Genomic DNA, 14,812 nt, shown 5'->3' with positions numbered 1-14,812 from the left:
TAATAATTGGTTAGAATATTCTCCAATCCGTCAATCTGCTAATCCGCTAATCCACCATTTAATTTATAATTTTACTTTCAAGCCGTCCGAACCACACCGCGTACACCCCTAACAATAGTCATAATATATGTTTATATTTAATAAATATTTCCGTCATGAAACAAGCAATTAATTCATACATATGTATCAGTTTGAATATATAAAAGTAAACTGACTTGCCGCTTGTAGAATGGATCCAATTTACTCCATAAAGAAATATCTCCCTCATTTGTTTACACCTCTCTTTACTTTATTTAGGCCAAGTTTGGGTAGTTTAAAAAAAGTCAAAAAGTCAAAAAGTTATTCAAAAAGTTAAAAAGTCATTACTATTCACCAAAATTCAACAATTACGGCTGCACAATTCTCAATTCTAATTTTTCCCTACAAACTAATTTTTACAATTTTTTATTACACATTTTTCCATAAAAAGTCTAAAAGTTAACCCAAACATTCATATTTTCAACCTCAACTTTTTAGTCTAAAAAGACAAAAAGTGCACTTATTTAGTCTTCCCAAACTTGGCCTTAGTTTTATAACACGTTATCGACACGAAATTTTAACCCACGGAGAAGGAAAAGTGACTAAGTAGTCAATGTAAGTATAAATAAATTTTAAAATTAATTATATATTTTTCTTAATATATTCACGTGATACTAAATATATTATGTTTATTGTATATAGTGCATAAACATGTCAAATCTTTCAAAATTGAAGTTCTTAGCTCTTGACATTTCTAGGAAAAATTACTTATCTTGGATTCTTGATGTTGAGAGGCAATAAATTTTGGAGATACCTTAAAGAATAAAAATGAAGCATCCCTGTAAAATCACGCAAAGGCAATGATATTTATTTGAATGAGAGATACAAGCACCACAAGACCATAATCTTCCCAAGAGATCGTCATGATTAGTTGCACCTGAAATTGCAAGATTATAAATTAGTTAGTAAGTTTAACTCCGTTTTATTTAAAATTATCTCACGATTAAAATTATGCGGAGAAAAATTACTGAAGAGGATATACTTGAAAAAACACATTTCACGCTGATAATGTGCTCTTGCAGCAGCAATATAGAGTGTCGATTTTCTAAATACTTTGAACTAATATCATGCCTTCTTGTAGCTGAACAAACCAATCAACTTTTACTAAGAAATTATCAATCCCGTCTAACTGGTTCTGTTCCATTCCCTGAAGTGAATAAGATTGCATATCATGGTCGTAGATGAGAGAGAGGTCATGGTTTTGGACGTGGCCGAGGTAGAAATAATTATAGAATCGATTGGGGGACATATTCAAAAATATTTGAATAAAAATACCATGCCATTCCACCAGAAGTGAAATAATTATGGGACATCACAAGAAAAGGAAAAAGGTTTACAGAATAAACCTTCAAAGAATTATGAAGATACTTGTTACAGATGTGCTATAAAAGGACATTGGTCACGTACTTGTCGTACACCCAAATATTTGGTTGATCTTTATCAAGCCTCGATACAAGAAAAGGGAAAAAGAATTGAGATGCACTTCATAGATCATTATGAACCAACTGATATTAATCATCTTGATGTGTCTGATTTCTTTGAAGACCTTGAAGGAAAAATTGATCATTTAATTAGTGATGGAAACACTCACACCGATTAATATGATTTTCTAGATATCATGTTTTTGAGTTATGCTTTGTATTATCCTGTTTTACGATTTTGAAATATATATTTTTCTACTTAGGAGTGTGCATTTTCTTGTTTTAGTTAAGCCTTTAGAGTTTGTATTTTTCCTTTTTTCAGAGTAATGAATTTAAGTTTTTTATAGGCATGACTTTCATTGATGCATTGACTAATTGCAAACTAATTGGTGATGACATTTGTTTAATGGACAGTGCAACCACACACATAATCTTACGTGATGCAAAATATTTTATACAATTAATCATAGGAAAAACTAATATTAATGCAATTTCAGGTTCTGTACACCTAATTGAGGCCTCCGAAAGAGCCAATATTATGTTGCCAAATGGAAGAGAAATTTGTATTAATGAAGCTTTGTATTCTACCAGATCTAAAAGAAATCTGTTAAGTTCAAAGGTATATATCGTAATAGTTATCATATTGAAACTGTACATAAAGGTCATGAAGAGTATTTGTTTATCACTTTAACTAATTCTGGCCATAAGCTAATATTAGATAACTTCCTACATTTTCTTCTAGATTACATTATAAAATGTTAAAAATGATTAAGGCACATATTGTCATACACCAGAAGTGCTTTAACCCAAAAATATTTATGATATGGCATGATCGACTCGGGCATCTAGGATCCATAATAATGCGTCGAATAATTAAAAATTCATATGGACATTCATTAAAGAACCAGAAGATTCTTTTACTAAATGATTATCCATGTTCTACTTGTTCACGAGGGAAATTAATTGCCAAACCATCACCTACAAAAGTTATTGTTGAATCTCCATCCTTTTTGCAAAGAATTCAAGGGGATATATATAGACCCATATACCCTTCCTGTGGACCATTTCATTATTTTATGGTTTTAATAGATGCATCAACCAGATGGTCATATGTTTGTCTACTTTCTATACGTAATGTTGCATTTGCTAAACTCCTTGCTCAAATAATTAGATTCCAAGCACATTTCCCAAACCATCCTATCAAGACAATTTGTTTAGATAATGCTAGTGAATTTACATCCTAAGCATTTGATTATTATTACATGTCTATTGGTATTGATATTGAACACCTTGTTGCACACACTCATACACAAAATGGTTTTGTTAAATCTTTCATTAAGAGACTTTAGTTGATTGCTTGGCATTTACTTATGAAAAGCAAATTATCTATTTTAGCATGGGGTGATGCTATATTGCATGCGATATCTTTGATTCGTGTTAGACCGACTGCATATCATGAATACTCTTCATTATAACTATTATTTGGTCAACCACCAAATGTTAGTCATCTTAGAGTATTTGGTTGTGCTGTATATGTCCTTATTGCACCCCCATAACGAACTAAGATGGGTCCACAACGTAGACTTGGAATTTATATTGGTTTTGATTCTCCATCAATCATTAGATATCTAGAACCTTTGACTGGTGATGTGTTTAAAGCACGATTTGAGGATTGTCATTTTAATGAAATATTTTTCCCATCATTAAGGGGAGACAAGTTGCAACCCGAAGCTCGACAGAAAATCATTTGTAATACTTCAACATTATCCTATCCTGATCCTTGTGCTAATCAATGTGAACTAGAAGTTCAAAGGATCATTCATTTGCAAAGTATTACAAATCAGTTACCAGATGCATTCACTGACACAAAAAATGTGACAAAATCTTACACACTAGTAGCTAATACCCCAACAAGAATTGATGTTCCTATCGAACAATCAATGGGCATAGCAGCAAATGAGTCTAAGGCACACCAGAAGTGTTGGAGACCCGTTGATGCAAAAGACAAAATTCATCAAAAAATAAAAGCTCACGAACAAACAATTGGTACTCAAGAAGAAACCATAAATGGATCTCTTGAAGAGATCATACCCATAAATGGGAGCACTCGTAAAGAGGCTAGAACCACAAAACAGGCAATAGTAAGTCTATCCAAATCTCATGCTTATAAACCTCTAGAAGAGGAACTTCCAGAAGAGAAATCTACTGAAGAGTTATTCTCTGAAGTGGAAAAGGTACTTGGAAATAATGAGATCTCAGTACATTATATGAGTACATGAAAAGTTTGGAATAGAAATCAAATTGTTGTCGATAACATATTTTCGTTTAAAGTTGTTTTTGACATTACTAGAAGTAATGCTAAAAATATTATCAAAAATGATGATAGCAATGAACCACAAACTGTTGAGGAATGTCGACAAATAAATGATTGCCAATGTGGAAAAAATCAATACAAGTAGAGTTAAACTCGCTTACAAAACATGAAGTATTTGGACCTGTAGTCCAAACCCTTGAAGGGATATAACCTGTCAGGACCAAAACCGGCCCCTAGAAGTTTAGGCCATGACCGGCCTGTACTTAGGCCTCAAACTAATTCCAAAACAATATTTACTCGATAATGGGGCTTAAAGCGAAAGCAAATAAATAACAGAATGCCTATTGAGTTGTTGCTTAAATGCCAGGATCAAAACACTTGTATTACATATACACAGTCCACATATATTAACAGACCAAGATAAATAGAAATATACAAAGTAGTGACATCCCAATAGTTACACATATAGACAAATTGTTCAACGAAGGTCATCAATGACTTGACAACATACTCTATTAAATAAGAACAATTTCACAAAAAGACAAATGGTTCCACTTCGGGAAGCTCGACAATACTAGTTCAACAAAAAGGCTATTGGAGCTGACCTAGAGTTGTCTCTCGAGCTGGTCACCTACATAAATATACATAAAAACGAAGTGAGCAAGGCTCAGTGAATAATAACAATGTAAGGAGGTTACGTGAATGAGTATAGCCTTGAAGAATATATATATATACATATCAAACTATATCCATAATTCAAAATGGCCTCAGGCCCATATTTAATACAGAACGACCTCGAGCCCACAGATGATACAAAACGGCCTTGGGCCCAACCTAGTACGGAATGGCCTTGGGCCCAACATAACAACAGGTGTCCAGAACAATATGGGGGTAGATGGAACATCGGCATGTCTTCACCTCCCTTGGCTTTAGAGCTACTAGACATATGCAATCCATATCATTATAGAGTAGATAGAACATCGCCATGTCCCCATCTCCCTCGGCCTTAGGGCCATGAGTCATAAACAATTGACATCATAATGGCCTTGGGCCCATCTTTATTAAAAGAAACACAACGACCTTGGGTCCATGACAATGACATTGTTCAATCATTTCAATTATTCCCAATCAAAATACCATATTAATAACATATGTCATTCTTGAGTAAAATCATAATTACAGAAATAAGTTAAGCATATCATTACACTACTACTACTCACTGTGATGTGGTTGAGCGATGGTCCCTTCTAGTACGTGACCTACACATAGCACACACTTGCAAGTATTCTCCCTTTCCTTAGTCGTTTCCTCTTTATTCATTGTTCGATTCGTTAATTCCCATTCAATTATAAGCATTACAGAAGAATCAGATGGATATATTAACACATTCAGAGGGTCGAAAAGAGAAAAAGAAGCTAACATAATTTTTCCTCTTTGGCCGCACGTACGGAAGTCCCCCACTGCACTTGTAGAGAGATGTGCTGCATGTGCAGCTCTGCACGTGCTTTTATTTCAGAATGCTCAATCTGCTTCCCCTATTTTACGCACATGCAGCTGTGACCCCGCACGTGCGGTTCTGGGCTCTGTTTTAAGCAGTCCGAAACTTAGTCAAAATCTAACTAACCAAACACATTTTCAAAATATAATACAGGCAAAACCACTTCAATATCATGATATATTATCACAATAAACATGAATCTCAAGTTCAATTAGATCATAACCCTTTTTTAATGAAATATGTAACATTCAATCTTCAATTTCTTTCTCTTCTTCATGATTCACCAAAACATATACAAACACTTACACATATATAAGTGTAAAGCATGCACAACCTAAAGAGTAGAAGGTAATTACTCTTAATTTAACCCAAAACAAGCTCAAAATACAAACATTGCTTTTTAAATCCACCAAAGAGAAGAAATCCTTATGAATTCTATGGGTGTTAGCTCAAACAATATGTTTATTACATAACCCTAACATATGTAAGTATATAAATCACATTTCAAGACTTGAAGCTCATCAATTAAAGAGAGATTTAGGGTATTTAAGTTGATTTTCACTTACATAGAGTGGAATTTCTTGAATCCCCTTCCAATTCCCTGAATCTTCAAGCCCTTAGTTGGTCTTCCTTCCTTTCTCTCTCTTTCTCTCCTCTCCTCTAGAACTTTCTCTCTCTCAGGAGATATGTTGTATCGTTGTTGAGTCTCGAACTTCTATGGCTCTTATATCTACCAAACTTAAGTTATGAGTCCAATTTAAGCTTGATAGAGAATTAAACCTAAATAATGCCAATTAATTCATTACAAATCAAATTTTTACAAAACATGATACTATGTCCTAAAAATCATGTTGATCGCCATGGTAAAGTCAATTTCTGATCATCACGCCTCTACGATTCCCAATTTCTAGTCCAAAGGTCCTAATTTCAACAAATTTTATCTTAACCGACAGATATAATTTAATAAACATGTAATTCACACATGAAAGCATGGAATTTCATATTAGACAAATAAAAATATATATATTCACACATATAAGAGGGAATTAAAGTATAGGAGATGGTCGGGTTGTTGCACTCTTCCCCTCCTTTAGGAAGTTTGGTCCCCTAAACTTGTTTTATCTCAAGTTGAAAACAGTTCCGGATACTGCTATTTCATTTCTTCTTCTCTTTCCCACGTGGCTTCTTTCCCGTAATGTTTCTGCCATTCAACTTTCACCATTGGAATTGTTTTGTTCCGCAATTGTTTTATTTGTCGATCCAAAATCTGAATCAGTTTTTCTTCATAGATCAAATTGTCATCCAAAACAATCTGCTGATAGTCTACAATATGGGATAGATCTTGGAGATTATCCCGTAACATTGATACATGAAACACATTACATATTTGTTCTATACTCGGTAGAAGAGCAACATGGTAAGCTACTGGACCCACTCTTTCCAAAATCTGAAATGGACCCGCATACCGAGGTACTAGTTTACCTTTCTTGCCGAATCTAGTGTGTCCATTCATTTGAGTGACTTTCACAAAAACATAATTACCCTCTTCAAATTCCAAGTCCCTTCATCGATCTTTGTCGTCAATTATACAATTTTCGGCCCAAATAATGATCTATCACTGAGTTCGGCCCAACACATTAAGGAATGACACTTTCTTCCATACAAGGCCTCATAGGGTGCCACTCCTATGCTTGAGTGGTAACTATTATTGTATGCGAACTCTGCCAATGGTAGATAAGTTTTCCAACTTCCTTGGAAGTCTAAGACACACATTCGAAGCATATCTTCCAATGTTTGGATTGTTCTCTTAGATTGGCCATCAGTCTGGGGATAGAAAGCTGTACTGAATTTCAACTCTGTTCCCAAAGCATCTTCTAAGCTCTGCCAGAACCTCGATATAAACTTCGGATCTCTATCAGATACAATTGAAACTGGGACACCATGTAACCACACAATTTCATTCACATATAAGGTAGCAAGTTTATCCGCATTGTATTGGGTTTTCACGGGTAAGAAATGCACCGATTTGGTTAATCTATCAACAATAACCCATATGGAATTCATACCTCGGGGAGTTTGGGATAAGCCAACAATAAAGTCCATCGTTAGGTGTTCCCACTTCCATTCTAGGATGGGAGTGGTTGAAGTAACCCTGTCGGTCTCTGATGCTTCACTTTTACTTGCTGACCTTACAAACATTTTGTAACAAATACTGTAATTTCTTTCTTCATGTCAGGCTACCAAAAAATTTTGCTTCAGATCTTGGTACATTTTAGTGTTACCGGGATGCAATGCAATTTCAGATTTATGCGCTTCCTCCATAAGCCTTCTCATAATTTATGGCACATTTGGGATACACAATCCATCATGAAATGTCAACACTAAATTGTTAAGGGTGAATTCAGGCCTTGGCTTTGTGTCCATTTTCTCACAAATTTTCTTCAAAAATTCATCTTCTACTTGCCTTTGCTTGATTTCTTCAATAAGTGCCGGTTGAACTAAAATCATTGCTAATATTGCATCTTGACCGTGTAGCATAACTTCCACATCCATTCTTTCTAATTCTAGTAGTAACTCTTTTCACCCTGTGAGCAAACTTGCCAAATTCCCCATACCTTTTTGGCTAAGTGCATCCACAACTGTATAGATTTGCTGGAGTGGTAATGAATTTGTAAATCATAATCCTTAATAAGCTCTAACCACCGTCTTTGTTGCATATTCAATTCCTTTTGAGTGAAAAAGTACTTGAGGCTTTTATGGTCAGTATAGACCTCACACGTTGTACCAAACAAGTAATGTCGCCATATCTTCCAAGCAAAGACTACTGCAGCTAGCTCCAAGTCGTGTGTAGGGTAATTCTTTTCATGCGGCTTGAGTTGACAAGATGCATATGCGATAACCCTTCCATTCTGCATAAGTACACAGCCCAATCCTTTATATGAAACGTCACTGTAGATTACAAACCCCTCAATACCCGATGGTAGAGTTAGAACTGGTGCTGTAGTTAATCTTGACTTCAATTCTTGAAAAGTAGCTTCCCTCAAACGGAACGCCCTTCTGAGCCAATTGGGTAAGTGGCACAACAAGTTTCGAAAAGTCTTTAACAAATCTCCGATAGTACCTCGCTAAACCCAAGAAGCTACGCACTTCCGGCACATTCGTAGGAGTTGGCCAATTCACAATAGCTTCAATCTTGTGTGGGTCAACTGAAACACCCTCTTTATTTATTACATGCCTCAAAAACATCACTTCATGCAATCATAACTCACATTTCTTCAATTTTGCATATAGTTTCTTATCTCGAAGCGTTTGAAGAATCAAACGTAGATGGTTCTCATGAGCTTCCGTAGTTTTCGAATAAATGAGAATATCATCAATAAATACAACTACAAATTCATCTAAATATGGCTTAAAAACACGATTCATCAAATCCATGAAGGTCGCCAGTGCATTGGCAACCCGAAAACGGCATAACCAAAAATTCATAATGCTCATATCAGGTTCGGAAAACAATCTTCTCAATATCCTCGGCTTTGACCTTCAACTGGTTATATCTGGATCCCAAATCTATTTTGTAAAAGACTTATGCACCTTGTAGTTGATCAAATAAGTCATCGATCCTAGGCAAAGGATACTTATTCTTTATAGTTACTTTATTAAGCTCCAGGTAGTCCACACATAATCAAAGGGTCCCATCTTTCTTCTTTACAAACAGAACCGGTGCACCGCAAGGAAAGGTACTTGCGCGAATAAACCCTTTATCAAGTAGATCTTGCAACTATACTTTCAATTCCTTTATTTCAGCTGGTAACATTCTATAAGGAGTTTTGAGATAGGTTGAGTTCCCGGCACTACTTCAATTGTGAATTCAATTTCACAATCCATCAACTCTCGTAGTAACTCCTTCGGAAAAATATCCGAGAATTCACGAACAATTGGAATTTCATCAACACACACATCCGCTAGTTGCCCATTCAAGATGCTACACAAATACCCCCGACAACCCTTTTGTAACAATTTATATGCTTTTATTGCTGAAATCAAGTATGGTGGAGGGATCACCCTATGGCCCATAAAAGTAAATTCAGATTGTCCCGGGGGTCGAAAGACAACATGTTTAGACATACAATCGATAGTCACATGGTATTTACTTAGCCAATCCATTCCCAAAATGATGTCAAAGTAGGCCATATCAAGAGGCAACAGATCGACATATAACTGAACATTTCCAATCAAGATTTTGCATGAAAGTTAAATAGATGAACATAACATAGAGTTCCCTGACAGTGAAGACACACCCAACACATAATGCAATGGTTCCATAGGTTTATTCAAATGACAAGCAAATGTTCTTGACACAAACGAATAAGTAGAACCCGAATTAAATAATACATAAGCGGGGTGACCATTGATAGAGATCGTACCTGACACCACTGCCTCAGTATTCTGTATATTACCTGGAATAAGGACAAACACTCTTTCCTGTCGAGTAGTGTCTCTAGTGTTGGCAGGCTTTGCAACTGCTTTTGTGGTTGAGGCTGGAGTTGAGCCAGCTGAGCTTGTAGTAGTTCTGTTCCCATTTTGTTGGTCTTTCTGGGGGCCATCTCTCACTAAATGACCCGTCTTCCCGCACTTGAAGTATGCCCCAGTTACTCGGTAACAAGTCCCACGGTGTCTCTTCCCACAATCCAGACAAACTGGTGCCGAGTCACGGGTAGAGGCAGAGGTACTAGAAGTCCCCAAATTTGATCTCTTATTTGGTGGTGCCACAAATCCCCTTGGTGTTTGCATATTCTGTCTCTTCCCTTTCTACTTAGAGATTCGGTTTTAAGCAGTTATATTTCCCTCAGCCATTATTGCCATTTCCAATACATCAACATATGTAGGTAACTTTAACACATTAATTCGGTCTAGAATAGCAGTCCGCAATCCTCCCTCAAACTTTCTCATTTTCTTGTAATCCGTATCCACTATGTGTGGTGCGAAACGGGATAATTTTGCAAACTGTGCTTCATACACAGCTATGGTTTTATTCTCTTGCCTCAAGGTTTCAAATTCGGTCACTTTCTTATCTCGCATACATTGTGGAAAATACTTGTCATAAAATAGCTCTACAAATTGTGCCCATGTCAACCCTTGATGTTCAATCCTCGTGAGCATCCACCACCTCCGTGCTTCATTTTCAAGAGTAAAGGCAGCAAGTTGCACTTTTTGGGCCTCGGTGCATGGAAAGACCTCGAATAACTTTTCTATGCCCAACACCCACGCTTCTGCTTTCATTGGGTGAATCCCCCCCTTGAATAATGGCAGTTTCATCTTCTTGAATTCTTTCGTGAGTGTAATCGTTCGGTCCTCGGCTTGATGGTCTTGTACCATTGGCAGTGGTATAAGTACCGGTGGCGACGGTGGTTGTTGCTGCTGTTGCTGTTTCAGAGTTTCTGCTATTTCCATGATCATCCCTTCCATCATATCCAACCGTGCAGAGGTAGCATCCTCCGAATCATCCATCATCGTCCTCACCATGATCTACGTAGCAACAAATTATAATACACACAAAAAGATACACAGGTGTACATTAACTATATTCATTTCATAGTCCATAGCCTTGGTTAAGGCACATACAATTCAGGTTACTATGTTTCATATTATATGCACAAAAGATAACATGCATGTGACCCAAGTCTTGTCTAGACTCCTTAAAGCTCAATGGAACCCGTGTGTGAGGTAGCAACTCGTGCTCTGATACCAACTGTCATGACCCAAACCTGCCCCTAAAGTTTAGGCCATGATCGGCCTGTACTTAGGCCTCAAACTAATTCCAAAACAATATTTACTCGGTAACAGGGCCTAAAGCGGAAGCAAATAAATAACAGAATGCCCATTTGCTGTGCTTAAATGCTAGGATCAAAACATTTGTATTACATATACACAGTCCACATATATTAACAGACCAAGACAAATAGAAATACACAAAGTAGTGACATCCGAAAAGTTACACCTATAGACAGACTTTCAACGAAGGTCATCAGTGACTTGACAACATACTCTATCAAATAAGAACAATTTCACAAAAAGACAAAAGGTTCCACTTTGGGAAACTCGACAAAACTGGTTCAACAAAAAGGTTCTTGGAGCTGACTTAGAGTTGTCTCTCGAGCTGGTCACCTACATAAATATACGTAAAAACGGAGTGAGCAAGGCTCAGTGAATAATAGCAATGTAAGGAGGTTAGGTGAATGAGTATAGCCTTGAAGAATATATATATATACATATCAAACCATATCTATAATTCAAAATGGCCTCGGGCCCACATTTAATACAAAACGGCCTCGAGTCCACAGATGATATAAAACGGCCTTGGGCCCAACATAGTATGGAACGGCCTTAGGCCCAACATAACAACAACTGTCCAGAACAATATAGGGTAGATGGAACATCGGCATGTCTCCATCTCCCTTGGCCGTAGAGCCATTAGACATATGCAATCCATATCATTATAGAGTAGATGGAACATCGGTATGTCCTCCCTCAGCCTTAGGGCCATGAGTCATAAACAATTCACATCTTAATGGCCTCGGGCCTATCTTTATTAGAAGAAACACGACGACCTTGGGTCCATAACAATGACATTGTTCAATCATCTCAATTATTCCCAATCAAAATGCCATATCAATAACATATGTCATTCATGAGTAAAATCATTTAAGCATATCATTACACTACTACTACTCACTATGATGTGGTAGAATGATGGTCCCTTCTGGTTCGTGACCTACACATAGCACACATTTGTAAGTATGCTCTCTTTCCTTAGTCGTTTCCTCTTTATTCATTGTTCGATTCGTTAATTCCCATTCAATTATAAGCATTACAAAAGAATCAAATAGACATAGTAACACATTTAGAGGGTCAAAAAGAGAAAAAGAAGCTAACAGAAATTTTCCTCTTTGGCTGCACGTGCGGAAGTCCCCCGCCGCACTTGCGGGTCCACACGTGCTTTTATTTTTGAATGCTCAGTCTGCTTCCCCTGTTTTTCGCATGTGCGGCTGTGAGCCCCGTACGTGTGGCCATAAGCCCCGCACGTGCAGTTCTGGGCTCTATTTTGAGCAGTCCGAAACTTAGTCAAAATCTAACTGACCAAACATTTTTTCAAAGTATAATACAGGCAAAACCACTTCAATATCATGATATATTATCACAATAAACATGAATCTCAAGTTCAATTAGATCATAACACTTTTTCAATGAAATATGTAACATTCAATCTTCAATTTCTTTCTCTTCTTCATGATTCACCAAAACATATACAAACGCTTACATATATATGAGTGTAAAGCATACACAACCTAAAGAGTAGAAGGTAATTACTCTTAATTTAACCCAAAACAAGCTCAAAATACAAACATTGCTTTTTAAATCCACCAAAGAGAAGAAATCCTTATGAATCCTATGGGTGTTAGCTCAAACAATATGTTTATTACATAACCCTAACTTATGTAAGTGAAAATCCTAAGTGATTCGTGATTAGATCAAGATTAAAATATTCCAAATCCCAAGTATCCAAAACACACAATCTAAACCAACAAGCACTTACGAAAGTGATTTAGATTGTTTGTTTTTCGGAATAAACAATAAATCGACACAAACGATTTTTACGTGGAAAAAACCACAATTGAAGAACCTTCAATTGTAATCAAAAACCACGGGCAAAACGCCACTAATCAATCCACTACTAAAGTTAGAAAGATTACAAAGATAACACACAAATTACCCCACTCAGTCAATTTGCCTTCGAATCTTCTGTAACTCTTTCACCACGCCTTCGTCTCGGAACTGATCAATCCTGAAGTTGAATCCACAACTTCACTTGTCGAATGAACGACTACGTACAGAATCAAACTCCTTTTGATACTCTACGCTTGAATCTTCGGAATCCACCGAAGAGATCTCTCTCTTGAATTTAAAGTAACCAACTCCTTGATGTATGTATCTTAGATCAGTATTGAAGAACTCTTCTCAAAACATCAAGGTAAACTCATAAAAACCTCAGAACAAAACTACCAACAAAACCCTAGGACTCTTGAATAAGATCTAGGAAAAAATCAGTCCTAAAAACAAAATAAACAGATATAAATAGGAATCCTGAGTCCGCGATCTCCGCTCGAGCGGACAACATCCCGCTCGAGCGTCTTCAGCAAAATCTGCGAGTGACAAAACAGAGTTCCGCTCGAGCGCTTGATGACCCGCTCGAGCGCAAAATCATACCTTCCAGTATTTTTGCAGACCTGACAAAATACTGAGAGACTACAATATACGCTCGAGCGCCAATGGTCCCGCTCGAGCGGGAAGAACAAAAAACGCAGGAAAATTACAACTTGTTCAACACAAAGTTTTGTACTCGGATTTGACAATCAAGGGACCTAACAATCTCCCCCATTGTCAATTCCCGGACAAAACCTTTCTAAACAAATGTCCTTAAACATACGCACTAGACAAGATTAATAATAGAGGGAAAAAAAAAACTCTAAACAATTATATGTTCAAACAATCTTGCCCTGTGATCAATCAATCCATCCATCCAACTTCATCCAACATTTACCTGAAAAATAACGAGCAACATACCAAAAAAACAAAACTTGTGGACCTGTATAAGAATATACCAAAACATACATAAAATGAGAACCATAATACAGTATCCACCAACTACAATAGCCCACCTATCCGAATATCAACAAAGTATCCAACATATCCAATCATGAACAAAATACCCAGGGAAACAAAATATCCATCTAATAACAAAATATATCAAAAAAAATATATACCACCAAGATCACCATAGATCACCATCACCGATTGATCTCCTCATTTTTGACCGGGAATCAAGAAATCAAGAAATCAATGAATCATGCACCAGGGGGAGGTGGTGGCTGTTGAAGCTGAAGTAATGAAATGATGTGGGCCAGCTGAGAAGTAGTGTGGACGGCAGTCTGCTCCAACTGACCAAGGCGACCATCAAACGCATCAAAGCGTGCATCCAGAAGGTCCAATCGCCGGGTCATAGCCTCCTCAAAATGCTGAAGCTGATCATGAAAAGCGCAAGATGGAACAAGGGGAATAGCATCCTCCTCACCCCTGGCTGCTGCAGCATCAAACTCAGCCTCCTCAGCTAGGTCAGCAGTGGTACCTGCAGAAATATCAGCCCGAGAAGACTCCCCCTTAACATGAGCCCGACTCTGAGAAACAGTTTTCTTTGTGAATGGTTGGGAGGGGAAGGCAAACTCATCATCCTCTAACACTCGAACCCCAAGTTCAGACAACAGACGGTTGATCAAACAACCATAAGGAAGTCCTGACTGTTTATTCCCAGAAACACCTATCATTTTTCGAATAATTAGGGTAGCTAGATCAATAGACATGTGACGAGCGATACAAAACAAAACAAAACCTTGGTCTTGATTAATTTTAGAGGAGTGAGTGGTCACAAGGATGTTTGCACAAACA

The sequence above is a fragment of the Camellia sinensis genome, chromosome 11, assembly GCF_055761805.1.
Source record: "Camellia sinensis isolate YWXY chromosome 11, ASM5576180v1, whole genome shotgun sequence".
In the NCBI taxonomy this organism is placed as follows: domain Eukaryota; kingdom Viridiplantae; phylum Streptophyta; class Magnoliopsida; order Ericales; family Theaceae; genus Camellia; species Camellia sinensis.
This window is presented reverse-complemented; position numbering follows the sequence as displayed.